This window comes from Mus caroli, unplaced genomic scaffold (genome assembly GCF_978045245.1).
Source record: "Mus caroli unplaced genomic scaffold, Mus_caroli_1 scaffold_15, whole genome shotgun sequence".
Classification (NCBI taxonomy): domain Eukaryota; kingdom Metazoa; phylum Chordata; class Mammalia; order Rodentia; family Muridae; genus Mus; species Mus caroli.
The window spans coordinates 44,977,817-44,996,197 of NW_028227270.1; the positions used below are offsets into that span (position 1 = coordinate 44,977,817).

At 39.9% G+C, this 18,381-nt stretch overlaps 1 protein-coding gene across 6 annotated transcripts in view; it reads right to left on the bottom strand.

The window, feature by feature from the left end:
* Mctp1 (multiple C2 and transmembrane domain containing 1) overlaps positions 1–18,381 on the bottom strand; it is a 633,933-nt gene that overhangs the window by 614,450 nt on the left and 1,102 nt on the right. The window lies entirely within an intron of this gene.

Genomic DNA, 18,381 nt, shown 5'->3' on the forward strand with positions numbered 1-18,381 from the left:
AGGCACTGGCAGAGACTCTCAGGAGACAGCTAAATCAGGTTCCTGTCAGCAAGCACTTCTGGGCATCCACAAGTCTCTGGGTTTGGTGACTGTATATGGGATAGAGGCCCAAGTGAGGCAGTCTCAGCATGGCCTTTCCTTCAATCTCAGCTCCATACTTTGTCTCCATATTTCCTCCTTATATGATAAGTGGATATTAGCCCAGAAACCAACTTTCTTCTCCTCCTCTTCCTCTTCCTCCTCCTCCTCCTCCTCCACCTCCTTCTTTTTCTTCATCTTCTTCTTCTCCTTCTTCTTGGTTTTTTGTTTGTTTGTTTGTTTAAATATTTTCTTTATATACATTTCAAATGCTATCCCAAAAGTTCCCTATACCCTCCCTCTGCCCTGCTCCCGTTACCCACCCACTCCCACTTCTTGGCCCTGGTGTTCCCCTGTGCTGGGGCATATAAAGTTTGCAAGACCAAGGGGCCTCTCTTCCCAGTGATAGCCGACTAGGCCATCTTCTGCTACATATGCAGCTAGAGATACGAGCTCTGGGGGTACTGGTTAGTTCATATTGTTGTTCCACCTATAGGGTTGTAGACCCCTTCAGCTCCATGGGTGCTTTCTCTAGCTTCTCCATTGGGGGCCCTGTGTTCAATCTTATATATGACTGTGAGCATCCAGTTCTGTATTTGTCAGGCACTGGCATAGACTCATATGAGACAGCTATACCAGGGTCCCTTCAGCTAAATCTTGCTGGCATATGCAGTAAGTGTCTGGGTTTGGTAGCTGGTTATGGGATGGATCCTCGGGTGGGGTAGTCTCTGGATAGTCCATCCTTTAGTCTTAGCTCCAAACTTTATATCTCCTTTCATGGGTATTTTGTTCCCTATTCTAAGGAGGAATGAATATCCACCCATTGGTCTTCCCTCTTCTTGATTTTCTTGTGTTTTGCAAGTTGTATCTTGGGTGTTCTATGTTTCTGGGCTAATATCCATTTCTCAGTGAGTGCATATCTAATGACCTCTTTTGTGATTGGGTTACCTCACTAAGGATGATATCTTCCAGATACATCCATTTGCCCAAGAATTTTATGAATTCATTGTTTTTAATAGCTGGGTAGTACTCCATTGTGTAAATGTACCACATTTTCTGTATCCATTCTTCTGTTGAGGGACATCTGGGTTCTTTCCAGCTTCTGGCTATTATAAATAAGGCTGCTATGAACATAGTGGAGTATGTGTTCTTGTTGCCAATTGGAACTTCTTCTGGGTATATGCCCAGGAGAGGTATTGCTGGATCTTCTGGTAGTACTATGTCCAATTTTCTGAGGAACTTCCAGACTGACTTCCAGAGTGGTTGTACAAGCTTGCAATCCCACTAGCAATGGAGGAGTGTTCCTCTTTCTCCATATCCTCCCCAGCATCTGCTGTTGCCTGAATTTTTGATCTTAACCATTCTGACTGGTGTGAGGTGGAATCTTCTTCTTGGTTTTTTGAGACAGGGTTTCTATGTATAGCCCTGGCTGTCCTGGAACTCACTCTGTAGAACAGGTTGGCCAGGAACTCAGAAATCTGCCTGCCTCTGCCTCCCAAGTGCTGGAATTAAAGGCATGCACCACCACTGCTCAGATTGATTTCTTTCTTCAGAGAATTGAAGTTCATGTTATATAGATCTTTCACTTATTTGGTTAGAGTCAAACCAAGATAATATTTGTGACTATTTTGAATGGTGTCATTTTCCTAATTTCTTTCTGAGCCCAATTATCCTTTGAATAAAGGGAGGCTACTGATTTGTTTGAGTTAATTTTATATCCAGCTTCTTTGCTAAAGTTGTTTATAAGGTTTAGAAGTTCTCTGCTGGAATTTTTGGGGTCACTTAAGTAAACTATGATATCATCTGCAAATAGTGATATTTTGACTTCTTCCTTTCCAATTTGTATCCCCTTGGTATCCTTTTGTTGTCTAATTGCTCTGGCTAGGACTTCAAGTACTATATTGAATAGATAAGGACAAAGTGAACAGCCTTGTCTAGTCCCTGAATTTAGTGGGATTGCTTCAAGTTTCTCTCCATTTATTTTGATGTTGGCCACTGGTTTGCTGTATATTGCTTTTACTATGTTTAGGTATGGGCCTTGAATTCTTGATCTTTCCAAGACTTTTATCATGAACGGGTGTTGGATCTTGTCAAATGCTTTCTCAGAATCTAATGAAAAGATCATGTGGGTTTTTTTGTTTTGTTTTTATTTTTTTAGTTTGCTCATATAGTTGATTACATTGATAGATTTCTAGATATTGAACCATCTCTGCATCCCTGGAATGGAGTCTACTTGATCATGATGGATGATCATTTTGATGTGTTCTTGGATTTGGTGTGCAAGAATATTATTATTTTTGCATAGATATTCATAAGGGAAATGGGTCTGAAGTTCTGTTTCTTGGTTGGGTCTTTGTGTGGTTTTGGTATCAGCATAATTGTGGCTTCATAGAATGAATTGTGTAGTGTTCCTTCTAATTCAATTTTGTGAAATAGTTTGAAGAGTATTGGTATTAGATCTTCTTTAAAGGTCTGATGGAATTCTGCACTAAACCCATCCAGTCCTGGGATTTTTTTTTTTTTTTTTTTTTGGTTGGGAGACTATTAATGACTGTTTCTATTTCTTTAGAGGTTGTGAGATTGTTTTGATGGTTTATCTGATCTTGGTTTAACTTTGGTACATGCTATCTGTCATGGAAATTGTTCATTTCACCCAGATTTTCCAGTTTTGTTGAGTATAGGCTTTTGTAGTAGAACCTGATGGTTTTTTTAATTTCCTCAGGTTCTGAGGTTATATCTCTCCTTTCATTTCTGATTTTGTTAATTTCGATACTCCCTCTGTGCCCTCTTCTTAATCTAGCTAAGGATTTATCGATCTTGTTGATTTTTTCAAAGAATCAGCTCCTGCTATTGTTGTTTCATTGTATAGTTCTTTTTGTTTCTATTTGGTTGATTTCAGCCTTGAGTTTGATTATTTCCTGCCATTTACTTCTTTGGGGTGTATTTGCTTCTTTTTGCTCTAGAGCTTTCAGATGTGCTGTTAAGCATATTAGTTTATGCTTTCTCCTGTTTCTTTTTGGAGGCACTCAGAGCTATGAGTTTTCCTCTTAGGACTGCTTTCATTGTGTCCCATAAGTTTGGGTATGTTGTACCTTCATTTTCATAAAATTTTAGAGTGTTTTTAATTTCTTTATTTCTTTCTTGACCAAGATATTAATGAATAGAATATTGAGTAGCTCCCATATGTATGAGAGCTTTCTGTCATTTTGTTGTTATTGAAGACCAGGCTTAGTCTGTGATAATCCAATAGGATACATGGGATTATTTCAATTTTCTTGTATCTGTTGAGGCCTCTTATGGTCAATTTTGGATAAGGTGCCATGAGGTGCTGAGAAGAAGGTACATTGTTTTGTATTAAGATGAAATGTTCTGTAGATACCTGTTAAATCCATTTGGTCCAAAACTTCTGTTAGTTTGACTGGGTCTCTGTTTAATTTCTGTTTCCTTGATAAGAGTGGGGTGTTGAAGTCTCCCACTATTATTATTTGAAGTGCAATGTGTGCTTTGAGCTGTAGTAAAGTTTCTTTTATGAATGTGGGTGCCCTTGCATTTGTAGCATAGATGTCCAGACTTGAGAGTTCTTCTTGGTTGATTTTTCCTTTGATGAGTAGGAAGTGTCCTTCCTTATCTTTTTTTGATATCTTTTGATTGAAAGTTGATTTTATTCGCTATTAGAATGGCTACTCCAGCTTGTTTCTTGGGACCGTTTGTTTGGAGAATTGTTTTCCAGTCCTTTACTTTGAGATAGTGTCTGTCTTTGTCACTGAGGTGGGTTTCCTGTATGCAGGAGGAATTTCTGATCCAGTATATTTGGAGTTCTGTAGGCTTGTTGTATGTTCATGGGCATGTCTTTCTTTAGGCTAGGGAAGTTTTCTTCTATAATTCCTTTGAAGATATTTACTGCCCCTTTAATTTGGGAATCTTCTTTCTCTTCTATACCTATTATCCTCAGGTTTGGTCTTCCCATTGTGTCCTGGATTTCCTGGATGTTTTGGGTTAGGAGCTTTGTGCACTTTGCATTTTCTTTGACTGTTGTGTCTGTTTTCTATGGTATCTTCTGCAGCTGAGATTCTCTCTTCTATCTCTTGTACTCTGTTGGTGATGCTTGAATCTATGACTCCTGATCTCTTTCCTAGGGTTTCTATTTTCAGGGTAGTCTCCTTTTCTGATTTCTTATTGTTTCTATTGACATTTTTAGATCCTGGATGTTTCTATTCAATTCCTTCACCTCTTTGGTTGTGTTTTCCTGCAATTCCTTAATGGATTTTTGTTTTTTCTCTTTATGGGCTTCTAACTTTATCTGGGTTTTCCTTTATTTATTTATTTATTTATTTATTTAATATATTTTCTTTTTTATTAGATATTTTCTTTATTTACATTTCAAATGTTATCCCCTTTCAAAAACCCCTATCCTATGCCCCCTCCCCCTGTTCACCAACCCACCCACTTTGCTTCCCTGTCCTTGCATTCCCCTACCCGCCTTGCCTCTAGTTGATGTCTGACAAGGACATCCTCTGCTACATATATGGCTGTAGCCATGGGTTCCTCCATGTGTACTCTTGATTGGTGGTTTATCCCCTGGGAGCTCTGGAGGTACTAGTTGGTTCATATTGTGGTTCCTCCTATGGGGCTGCAAACCCCTTCAGCTCCCTGGGTCCTTTCTCTATCTCCTTCATTGGGAATCCTGTGCTCAGTCCATTGGTTGGTTGTGAGCATCCACTTCTGTATTTGTCAGGCACTGGCAGAGCCACTCAGGAGACAGCTTTATCAGGCTCCTGTCAGCAAGCACTTGTTGGCATCTGCAATAGTGTCTGGGTTTGGTAACTGTATATGGGATGGATTCCCAGGTGGGGCAGTCTCTAAGTGGTCTTTCCTTCTGTCTGTGCTCCATACTTTGTATCTGTATCTCCTCCCATGAGTATTTTGATCCCCCCTTCTAAGAAGTACCGAGGTATCCACACTTTGGTCTTCCTTCCTTTTGAGCATCAGCTAGCTCCACTTGTTCATAGCAGCCTTATTTATAATAGCCAGATGTTGGAAAGAATCCAGATATCCCTCAACAGAGGAATGGATACAGAAAATGTAGTACATTTACACAATGGAGTATGGCTCAGCTATTAAAAACAATGAATTCATGAAATTCTTAGGCAAATGGATGGAACTAGAAAGTATTATTCTGAGTGAGGTAAGTCAGTCAGAAAGAAGACACATGGTATGCATCACTGTTAAGTAGATATTAGTCTAGAAGCTGGGAATACCCAAAGTACAACTCACAGACCACATGAAGCTTCTGTATTTCTGTAAGGGAGTTATTCATGTCCTTCCTAAAGTATTCTGTCATCATCATGAGAATGGGATTTTAAATCAGTCTTGATTTTCTGGTGGGTTCGGGTATCTAGGACTTGCTGTGGTGGGAGAACTGTGTTCTGATGATGCCAAGTAGCCTTGGTTTCTATTGTTTATGTTTTTGCCCTTGCCTCTCACCATATGCTTATCTGTTGTATTGACCGATCTTGCTGTCTCTGACTGTGGCTTGTCCCTCCTGTAAGCCCGTGTGTCAGCACTCCTGGGAGACCATTTCTCTCCAGGAGGGAAGAATTTTGTTATGGAGATCTGTGGCACGTGGTCAGATCAGTGGTGTAGATGGAAACTGTAAGGATCATATCCCTGGCTGTTTCTTGGTTCCTGTGTCTTGATGGCTCTGGGTAGGTCACTCTTGGGCCAGGTATTTGAGCAAAAGTGGTAGTCTTATCTATGTTCACAGACATGTCAGCACTCTGGAGAGACAAGCTCTCTCCCAGCGGTATTTGGGTATGGAGAGCTATAGCCAGCAATATCTTTCAAATCAGTGTGCCAGTATCAACAGAAGACAGAACTTTCTCTGGTCACCACAGTCTGAGAGTCTGCTATTCTAGACCATGTCCTCCAGTGCTTTACTGGCCCTCACTTCCAGGCTCCAAAAGAGAAGCCTCCTTTAATTACATGAATGTATCTTTATAATCCTAAAGTTTTTAGCTTTCCTTTAATTACATATTAATAAAGGGACTCACCAAAATGCATCCTTATTTTTATCTAGAAGAATAATTTTGTGAGGTAAATCCATGTCAAGCTTGAAAATGCTGTTGGGACATATTAATCTCTGTGGCATCTGGCTCGCAAGGATTGGAGAATAATCCAACAAGATCTTCACCATGATGCCATACACATCCTCATAGGAACATGATCACTACTGAAAAAAGGGTTTTCCTTACACGTCAGTTCACATTTGGAGAGAGAGTTTCCATTTTCTTTGTAAAAACACCCCATACTAAGCCACAAATACAATTTTTCTCTTCAAATGAACTAGTGTATGTAGCTGTGCTCAGAACATAAAACCATTTGAAATTTAGTACTTTGCAATTACAGAGAAGATCAGATCCAAGGACAATCCTTGCTGCTTTAGCTACTGCGTGTGAAAGACAGTGTGTCTGAGGGCCACCTGAGGTACTGCATAAAATAGCCTGGTGAAAGCATGTTTATGTGTAAATGCATGTGCACATGCGTGTACAAAGCATTTGCCACAGGAACTATTTAAACTTCACCATGAAACAACAGGAAAACAGACTCATTGCCTTTGCCTTACTTCCCCTGCCTGTTTCTCAAGTGCAAAGGAGAAGTAAAAGAGCTGATGGGCAAGCTGACTGGAAGACAGGGCAGGAAACAAGTTCAGTCGAGTTAGCCTGGAGGGACATGCAGGATACACAAAGGCCTTTCACAGGAAAATCCACAAACCACTTCCTCATTCCTGACAAATGCTTATTAGGAAAAGCTTGCAGATGGTAAATGTCAGATAGGGAGGGATAAGTACAAAATATCAAACCCCATCTCCCTTGAAAAACCCAGTCACTGGTCATGAGGCAAGGGAAACTGCCATCTTCTGGTCCCTTCCAAGGGCAACGTCACCCTCAGGGCAGCATGTCACAGTGGCACGTATGTGAAGTGGGACAAGATTGGGCCAAGTCACCCATCACAGCTAGATCCTAGCACAACATGAGAGACTTGCTCACCATCACAAAAATCACAAAAAGAAAGAAATCTTGTCATTTGCTGCAAAAAAGATGGGAGACTGTATGAAACATGTATGAAACACACATAACAGATGGGATTTTTGCATGATACATGTGTGAGATATGCACATCACCACTGACAAGTTAATTCTTGAGTTGAAGAAGAGTTAACTCAGAATTGAGAGCAGGATGGTGGTTAGAGAAGGGTGAGAACATAAAGGTAACCTGGCTAATGGGTCAAACTTAGCATTATATAGGCATTCTAGTGTTCTACAGTTCAATAGGGCAACTGACTAGTTAGAATAACTTCCTGATACCTCAAAAGAGATGTGTTCCCAACACAAAGCCATGATCTATATTCACACCGATGGAATGCATTGCTTTGATTGGTACACATTTGATTGTTGGGGGGATTTCAATGTTTTGTGTGCATGTGTGTACACATATGGCACAGCATTTATGTGAAGGTCAAAAGACAACTTGCCACAATATATCATTTCCTTCACAATGTGGATTCCAGGAATGGAAGTCAAGTGGTCAGGCTTGGCAGCAGGTACCTTTATAAGCTGAGCCATCTCATTGCCTTTAATCATTATTTGTTTTCATCCATAGAATTTATCATATATATATTCATATATATGCATATATGTATATATAGTGTATATATACCATTATTAAATATTTTATCAATTAAAGTTTTAAACAAGAAATAGTTATAATTAAGAAAATGAAACAAATGCAGAGAAGTAAAAGCCAACAAAGGAGTGGGGTCCAGCTGCAACCTGCACCTACTCTCAGCCTCACTGGTACAGAGGGCACATGAGCCTGGCAAGAGCTTTGTGGTGACACAAGAATTATCTCAAAGACCTATTCTGATCTCCAAAGATATTTGGGGAAAAGTCAGAATTCTAATCTGGTGCATTAAAAATACTATTCAAAGGCAGTTATGAAAAAGCTGAGTTATTATTTTATCAAAAGCTATTTTACATCTTTATACAGGAAGAAGAGCCAAGTATGGCTTGAGGGCCTAGAAAAATATTTTTGCTATGTTAAGAGAAAACCTATTGGTAAGTTTTAGAAACTGCCCATTTGCCTTTTATCTGAGATGATATTTTAGCATGCTTCATGCACATGCCATAACTAAGAATAAAATTTTTAAGAGATCTTTTGCATTCAAAACTCCTTAATTATGACTGTTTTTCCAAATACTTTGCCAATCTGTCCATGAGGCACATTAAGAATTCAATTGACAAGAATATTTATAGAATTTTCTCGTTTTGCCCAATTTTGTAAACAACATATGCTTTCGATGCTTAGCCCTCTTATTATTACCTAATAGCTTAGAGAGAATGATCATTACTTCATCTAAAAGACCCCTAAATAACTATCAAAAATAGGATCTAGAAAGCCAGACATTGTAGAAATGCCTCTAATCTCTGAAGCAAGCTCCTGGCCAGCTCATACTAGCTACATGGCAAGACTGCCTCAGAAAACAAAGCAGGAAAACAAAAAGAATAGGAGCTACTGCACTCCTTAGACAGGGCAGGCTCAGGGGCCTGGCTTCCTCAGCCATTCTGCATGAATGCAAACTCAAAATCCATCCTCCTCCCCAAAACACTTTTCAATACAAGCATTTCTAAAGTGAACAAAGAAAAGCAAAATTACAAGTAAAGAGGAAAACATGCTGGCATGTTAATCCTTTCTGCCCTGGAAGCTCAAACAGACCTTTGCTCTCTCAGATATTCCTATCTTCCATCCTTAGGAAAACAACTCCAGGCTCTCATTGAGGTCTCCACTTCTTCCAGCCTCACTCTTCTTAGGCTCACCTTGTCCCACATCCTCCGTTGTTCAATACCTCCAGGACTCCCTGTGTGCTGTAGAACTCATTCCTCCACCCCCCACATCCAGACAGCCTTCCTTTCTTCCTGAATCCCCCTTCCCTACCTCAGGCTTCTCTACTATTAATCTAGTAGGTCTCTAGATAAAACACTCAAACTCAAGCTCTTCTGTGCCTTTACAGACACACTTTCACCATCTCCCTGTGTCCAAATCCCAGTCACACTATAAAACAAGGCAGAGTAGTCCATTTTCAAAATACTGGCACCAAGCTGACAATCTTCCTGTCTCCTTACATCCATACTGTCTCTGTCCATTTGCAACAGACAAGGGATCCATCTTCTGCCTTGAGACTAAGTGAAGTGATCTACTACTAGTCTGTGAGAGCTACACCAAACCACAACCTTAAGGACCTTATGCCATCTTCTCTGTTATGTTCAAACTCTGCCTCTCCACAGGCTCTACCTCATCAACCCAAACAAGTGATGCCCATGAAACAACACTTTTCCAATGATAGAGTCTTCTAATGTCATTTTTTTTGTATCCACATGACCACTTTCTTTTATCCTTGCATAGGATTAATTTTTGACTATTGCTGTGACCACATCCTCTTTTTCACTTGCACTTCACCCCACTGAATTCTGACTTTCATTCTAATACTTAATTCTCCTGACTGGTACACTCCAAGGAACTCCTAGTAAGCTTGAAGCACAATGTGTTCAAACCTACTCTGATCTAGACAGTTTGTACCAAGCACTGATGTAGGATCAGCTCTCTTTGCCAGAAGTTGAAACTGATGGGTAAATTTAGACCAGATATATAATTGATTTGGCTTGTGATGGTTTTGAAAATATATGAACAGCCAAAAACCCAAGAATCTTAACACTTAGCACAAAAACTTGACCTTCTCATTCATACTAAGTAATGTGAAAACTGTCATTTCTACCTTGAGCAACAAGTAAAGTAGGAACAAACATGAACTCCCTGCTTTACCATAGAGTGACCATGTTCTTTGCACTCTATCTACCCTTGCTCCCATAGCCTTGTGGACATAATAAGAGTTTGGAGTTTTGAGATCCCTGCTGTAAATCAATACTGACCAATGGAAATACAAATTTAAAAAGACAAGTGAAATTGACTTTAATATTTTATTTAACTTAACCCAAATGTTGGAACATAAAATCAATAAAAAGCTTAATGCTGATATATTTCACATTCCTTTCTTTGCATTAAGCTTTTAGGATTCGGTGTGCACACGGTTGTATACTTACAGCACAATCTGAATGACTACATTTCCAGAGTTCAACAGGCAAATGTGATGAAAAGAAAGATCATTAACCATTAAATGCTGCAGACTTTCTGGAGGGAGGCTTTGCTATCCTGTAGTTAGGTTCACAAACATCTAGGGGTCACTGTGGGTATCAATGACCTCTATGTGACTCAGCCAGCATTCAATCATTTTAAAAGGTGGTAAAATAGGCTAGTGAGGTCAGGACTGATGGTCAAATTTGAAATTTTACTGTGAGTTGTGGTTAAAAAGGATGTAGATTTCTAAAAGAGAGACAGGTTTCTAACGGTGAGTATGGTATGGATACAAGAGGAGACTGTTAAGAACAGACAGGAAAAGTCCATAAGAGGGCTCAGAAGGAATAACAGAAGTGAGCAGGTCTGAGCAGAGCTCACTATTCAGAGCATAGCTGAAGGCCGATCAGCAGGAATTAGGAATACAAACATGAAGGAGCAGTGCCAGAGGCCAGATACAGATGAGTAAGCAGATGCCGTCAATCAGTGACAGCACCAGGAGATAGTCCCTGAGCCACCATTCATAGCCACCATTCAGTAGGATCAAGGACTCCCTCTTGTCTGAAGATAAAAACCAGAATTAACATCCAAGCTGAGGCAAAGCAGGGCTATCATCTGAAGAGGAAGAGGAATGCCCAGTATATCTGCCATGTTTAAAAGGACTTGGCTTCAGAGAGGCAAGTACTCTGTTACACAGTAAAGTAATTCTGGAATTTTTCCAGAGACCTAATCACTGAATAGCTCCAGCCTGCCCATTAATCCCTTCATTCAGGAAACTGTTTCACTGAACTGTTATATAATATCAATTCATAGGTCATCTGTATGCATTCAGGGCTGCCAAATTATCATGTGGTGGTGCTAGTGAGAGCATGGGAGGTAGTTGAGGCTTCAGCAAACTGAATTCCAATTGATCCTAATAAAGAGGATAATGATCAAAGCAAGTGACAGCAGAAAGATGCCATGACCTTTAAACTATCCAAAAGACCACATGTCTATTACAATTGTTAACATTTACATGGGAATGAGAAACAAAACTAGCATAAAATATCTCAAGCAATATTTCACAGTTGAAAGGAAAAGTTCCCCCTAAAAGAAAGTGCTGGATCTCCTAGTTTCATTATATTGGAAATACAACTTTTCATCCTATAGTAAAATCAAGTACAAACCATTGGAAATATTAACTGTATTTTTTTATTATAATAAAATCTATAGGGTTTGGAGAGATAGGTTATTGGGAAAACGTTTTCCAGGCAAGCACAACAACCTGCATTTGGACTCCCAGAAACCATTTAAATCCAGACACTAACCACAGCACTCCAGTAATAAGGTGGGAGGTGGGGACAGGAGGGTCTCTGCAAGCTCCAAGGACAGCTAGCCTGGCAAGTGCAGCACTGAACAAGAGACCTTGTCATAAACAAGACAGAAATAGGGGACTGAAACCTATGACTGTCCTCTGACCTCCACACACATGATGTGGCACAGGTACACGCAAGTGCATGCACACACACATATACACATACACACACACACATAAACACATAAACATACAAATACATAAACATACACACACATACATACACATACATACACATTACACACACATACACACATGCATATACACACATACACACACATACACATTTACACACTCACACATACACACACACATATACACACACACAACTTCCAAAATACCCTAATAAAAGCAAGCTGCTACATATTGAAAGAAGAAAGCATCTTTGAGTAGAAACTTAACTGTTGAAGGAGACTAATCACTTCCCACACTGACTCTATGGAAAGCAAGATGAGTTAGAAGAGAGGTCAGTGACAGCAAGGAACTTTAAGTGGCACATGATGCAGGAAATTAGATGGGGTTCTCCATGGTACCAACAAATACAAAAAAATAGTTAAGAATGTTTGCAAAAGCTTCTACAACCACTCTGGAAATCAGTCTGGCGGTTCCTAAGAAAATTGGACATAGTACTACCGGAGGAACCCGCAATACCTCTCCTGGGCATATATCCAGAAGATGTCCCAACTGGTAAGAAGGACACATGCTCCACTGTGTTCATAGCAGCTTTATTTATAATAGCCAGAAGCTGGAAAGAACCCAGATGCCCCTCAACAGAGGAATGGATACAGAAAATGTGGTACATTTACACAATGGAGTACTACTCAGCTACTTTAAAGAATGAATTTATGAAATTCCTAGGCAAATGGATGGACCTGGAGGGACCTGGAGGGCATCATCCTGAGTGAGGTAACCCAATCACAAAGGAACTCACACAATATGTACTCACTGATAAGTGGATATTAGCCCAGAAACTTAGGATACCCAAGAGATAAGATACAATTTGCTAAACGCATGAAACTCAAGAAGAACGAAGACCAAAGTGTGGACATTTTGCCCCTTCTTAGAATTGGGAACAAAACACCCATGGAAGGAGTTACACAGACAAAGTTTGGAGCTGTGATGAAAGGATGGACCATCTAGAGACTGCCATATCCGGGGATCCATCCCATAATCAGCTTCCAAATGCTGACACCATTGCATACACTAACAAGATTTTGCTGAAAGGACCCAGATATAGCTGTCTCTTGTGAGACTATGCCAGGGCCTAGCAAACACCGAAGTGGATGCTCACAGTCAGCTATTGGATGGATCACAGGGCCCCCAATGGAGGAGCTAGAGAAAGTACCTAAGGAGCTAAAGGGATCTGCAACCCTATAGGTGGAACAACAATATGAACTAACCAGTACCCCGGAGCTCTTGTCTCTAGCTGCATATGTATCAAAAGATGGCCTAGTCGGCCATCACTGGAAAGAGAGGCCCATTGGACTTGCAAACTTTATATGCCCCAGTACAGGGGGACGCCAGGGCCAAAAAGTGGGAGTGGGTGGGTAGGGGAGTGTGTGGGGGGGGAGGGTATGGGGGACTTTTGGGATAGCATTGGAAATGTAAAGGAGGAAAATACCTAAAAAAAAAAAAAAAAGAATGTTTGCAAAGTAAATAAATAGCACAAGAAAAAAATCATCTCCTCATTTGATAACTCTAAAGAGGTACAGATGCAGCATATAGAGTTTATTGCAATTTTATGCAGTTAACCTTGTATAAAGTAAGTCTGATGTTAAAATCTATTTCACTCACATTAAACAAATCCCCAAAACAGTATCCAAGGAACAAGCCTCAGTGATCAAGGAATTCCTCCATCACACATTTGGTTTATGCATATATTTGGCTTACCAAGAAAAAGTATGCCTTAGTAGCCAATGAAAAAGTCAAAATAAAAGGTGTCTGATGTCAAAAGTATAGGCTTTGCTGACCTAAAGCTAAACTTGACTCTGAGCTGAGGTGTTTTGGGTACTGGGTGATATGAAGGTACGACCCTCGGTACGAAGTACTCAGGCTGAGAGTTCAGAAGCCAGGCTACAGTGGTCCTGCCATGCCATGCAGACAACAGCTACCAGGAATATCTCAGACCATATGCACTTCATTTTGAAATCATTTTGCCCAATGAATGTTTTATTGTTGCTGAAATTTCCATGACCCTCACGTTCAGTTATGTCATGATCCACAGTTCAATACGCTGGTACCTAGACATACTATTTACTCTTCATTAATTTTGGGTTTGTAAAAGTTTCACTATGTTCCCTTGGAGTGGCAAAGACGTTGGACTTTCATGTGCACAGTGATCCCCTATTTTCCTTCTTTTTTTCAGAAGTGGGGATGGCATGTCTTATTTTTTAAATTAATATATTAATTCTGTTTTCTTCATTCACATGCCCGTTTATGCTTCAATGATAATGACTACACACTTGCTAAAACCCACAAATTTTTTATGACTGAAATTGTGTTATCACCAGTACTACCTCAGCTATCTTGACTTTTTTTTTTAACCATTGCAAGTGAAATACTTCCCATATCAAACTAAATGAGAACTGGTGAAGCCCCATTCATTCATTTTCTGCCATGCATTTATTGCAATGGCAGAACCCACAAACCTCAGGCTCCTCAGCACTGCTAACAACCACATCAGTGCATGCATGTCAGATAAGTCTCACGCTGCTAAACACTTTCCTTTGCAGGTTTCTCCGTTCAGCGATTTTTCCAGAGACTTAAGCTACCCATATAAGGTTGAAGAGACACTGTGGCCCCTGTAGCTGAAAACAGCACTGACTTCAGAGCAGCTTCAGGGAACTCCAGACTGGACTCTTCTCCTCTGACTCTGAGCCCAGGCACATCCCACCTTGATTTTCTTCATAAAATTATGCTGATAAAATTGCCTTAAGGAGATTGATTTTTAACATTATTAGATTTCTCACTGGGGTTGGTCATGTACAATACAAATTATCACTTTAAAATCTGTGACGTCCCCAAGATTAAGCTATGTTCTTTGAAGCAATATTTAAAATACCTGACAAAACATTAACCCAAGTAATATCTAATATAAGCTGTTAAAAAGCCAGCTATATTTTACCTATACACTTGAAAACATTCTCTGACATTTTGTTTTACATGTGTTCGACTTTCATCAAAGGCATGAAGACTCCTCTTGCTGTGCTTCAAAGCATCCCTGCCACACACTGAAGAGTTTGCCCACTTCCCTTCAAAATACATTTTCTCCTCTATGTAAGGAATTTCAATAAAATTTTACTTAAAAAAAAAAGCAATAACGGTTTAACATTTATAAACACTACGTGCTTTCACTTAGATACTAAAAATTCCAACATACTCATTTCTTAGAATACTGACTTTCTGATTCTAGCAAAATATAAATTTAGTAACTCATCAAGACAGAATACATAAAAATTGGCATATTTTTGATGGGCACACAAATTGAGAAAGCATCTTTCCCAACTGTGTTATAGAAAATGGAAGGCATCTGGTATGACAATATGGCCCAAAATGTGAATGAGAACCAGCAGAAAGAAATGGTCAGACTTCCTTCCTTCCTTCCTTCCTTCCTTCCTTCCTTCCTTCCTTCCTTCCTTCCTTCCTTCCTTTCTTCCTTCCTTTCTCCCTCCTTCCCTCCCTCCCTCCCTCCCCCTTTCTGCCGCTCCTCCCCTTCCTTTCTTTCCTTCTTAATGTCAAAGCAGAACATTTGAAATAATAAAGAAGGAAGCACTGTTAGTGTTTTCAAAGCTGATTACAGAAAAGCTGAGAGGCCACTCGGGGCAGGCGCAGAAGGCAGCGGTTTGCTCATTTAATCCATGTATGTGTGGTTTCTGAATCTTTTCCCCAGCAGTTCAAAGTGGGTTTTTTTTTCTTTTCTCTTTCTTTCTTTCTTTCTTTCTTTCTTTCTTTCTTTCTTTCTTTCTTTCTTTCTTTCTTTCTCTCTTTTGCTTAACATCTCTACTAAGTGTCAGAATGTAGGCACAAATGTTGGGGCCCCCATGCAGGGCCGGGGCTAGAGAAGTTGGGAGTGTGTTGGAGAACATGATTGATGCCAGGAACAAGTAGAAAAGACAACACATTTTCAAGAATTTTCCCAGTTTTACAATTACAACAGTAATCTGGATGCTGCTTTCACTGTCATGCATGCTCCCTTCTATGCTGGTGACCAGTAAACAAAGGTCCTGAGCTGTCTCCTCCCCATGCCCCAGTGTCACCCCAGACACATTTAGAAAGGCAGGATGTAACAAACCAAAGCCTTCCCCCAGGCACCTTAATGAATTCAGTTCCAGGTTTCAATTCCCTTTCTTCTCTTTCCTATTTGGAATACACTACAGGCTATTCTCTTCTCCATTGATCAGAGAATTTGTGAAACAAACCTGTAAGCCATTTTAGAGGACATTCTCAGAGAACAAGGCCCCACGAAGAGCAGAGGCTGGGGACATGCCTGTACCTGGCCATCCCCTTAGGGCTGCCTGCACTCCACTGTTCATCCATTCATTTTTTTAGCGTTACTTCAAATGTTAAAGCATTCCTCTAAGGTCTATATTAGAATACTGGATCCTTACAGTGAAAAGCTTCTTTTGAAATATAAATGATTAACATGGGACTTTCAAATGTAGTAAGATGGGCAACAATTCATCAGAGACCAAAATTAGAGATTAACACAGATGATTTGTTGTAGAATTGTGGTGTGTGTGTGTGTGTGTGTGTGTGTGTGTGTGTGTGTGTGAGGGTTACAATACATGCAGGCCTGGACTATTAAACAGATCGAAGTCATCCCAAAACTTAAGGTTTAGAAGTTCACAGAAGTGGTGAAAATCCTGAGAAAAGATTCTGAACACGGACAAACACACACCTATCTGTGTCACTTACGAACACACACTACCCTGGAAAAGTCACTTAACTTCTTTGGGTTTTAGCTTCTAATCCATAAGCTGATGAGAGTTCTCCAGCACTGCAGTGAGGATTATGCAGTATGATGCTGCAGTGTGCCCAGCATGGGATGAAAGCACCCACATATTATATCATAAATTAACTTTCACTATAACATGATAGGTATCTCCCAAAATATTCTATTATTATGTGTTGCCCTAAAAGTGAGGAAAGATAAAATATCAAATCAATATCTCAACATTAGAATAAATGTGCACTAGGACTATACAGAAACTCAGAAGCACTTCCTTTAACTCACAGGATTAGCAGACTGCTCCTGTGTGTCAATCTGACCACATCTGGACTCAACCAGAATGTCAAATGACTGGGCACACCTATGAGGCTCTTTTCTTAATTAAATTCTTGGAAGTGGGAAGACCCATTTCTAATCCAAATCTTGGATGTGGGAAGATACATCTTTAACCCAAATCTTTGAGATGGGAAGAGCCACCTTAATCAGAACCACACCTTCTGCTAGCAGCCCATATAAGGACAAGGAAGAAGGAAGCTGGATCTCTTCTTGACAGCTTGCTCTTGCTAGCTCCTGCTAGCAAATCCATTCCTTCACTAGCATTAGAACCCACTTCTTCAGGATTTGAGCATATACTGTAGACAGCTGAGACATCCAACCTTTTGGACCGAACAACTACTGGATTCTTGGGCCTTCTGTTACAAGGAAGCCATTGTTGGACTAGCTGGGCTAGCCTGTAGGCCATTTAATTCCTTTATTAATTTTATAAGTTCTGTCTCTCTAGAGAACCCTGAACAATACATACACTTAATTTCTAATCACCTTAAAACCACTTTCAATTTACTTTTGAAATTTAAAAAAAGAAAGAGTAATATTCAGGTCTGTTTAAGACAATAAAGGGTGGAGTTGTAGTGCTTTCTCTGTCAGTGGTGTCTACCTAACCTTATGTGACAAGCTTTGTCTAGAACATCAAGTGTTTGCAAGACAAAAAAAAAAAAAAATTAATTGACTAATTCCTGGCCTACTTCTTTTCCCAGAAACTACACTTTAAAAGTAGTAGATAAGCTATACAGTTTTTCTGAGCTTCTTCTTGTCTCGCATAATAGAGAGGTAAAAATTTCAGCAAATGGTCAAATGTGTTTTTCTGGCTAGCTATTTTTCTACTTAAAGTTTTAACATAGTTCATTCATTTAACCTGATCAGAATTACACAGATGAGAGTGTAATAAGCTAAGCAGTATTAAGAGAAAACAATTACTTTAGCTCCCTCGTAGAATTGAATATTTGAAATATGATACACATTTATAAAAGGAAAAGATTCCCTCTTAGAAGTAGGAGTAAACACAGCCCCTGGTGACGTAAAACTTGTATTAAAACAATGAAGAAACGCTTGTCTGAGTAGTGAAAGGATGCGTAAAGAAGCATGTTTTAGAAGCACTCGCTTCTGGTGACTACTAACTTTAGAGCCACTGGAACATAACTGCTTTACTAACTCAGATCCTGCCGCCCCCACCCCACCCCCGACCCGAGAGACAGTGATCCACCGGCAGAAGAAAGTTTCAGGAAGAGACTACCAAGAAATTAGCAAATTTCTGCAATAAATCCTCATCTAAACCTTAACTTCATCTTTCAGCATTCCTAGGCCCACTGCTAGCCTTTTGCTTCAGACAGTGTCCCTTCACACAGTTGCGATTTCCTTTGGTAAATTTTGGGGGATGTTAGCTCCCCCCCCCCCAAGAAAATGCTTCTTCGGGCATCTTGCAGGACACCTCCAAAAAGCAGCCAAGTTACCTTGAAACTTTTCTTTAGCTGTGTGTTAAA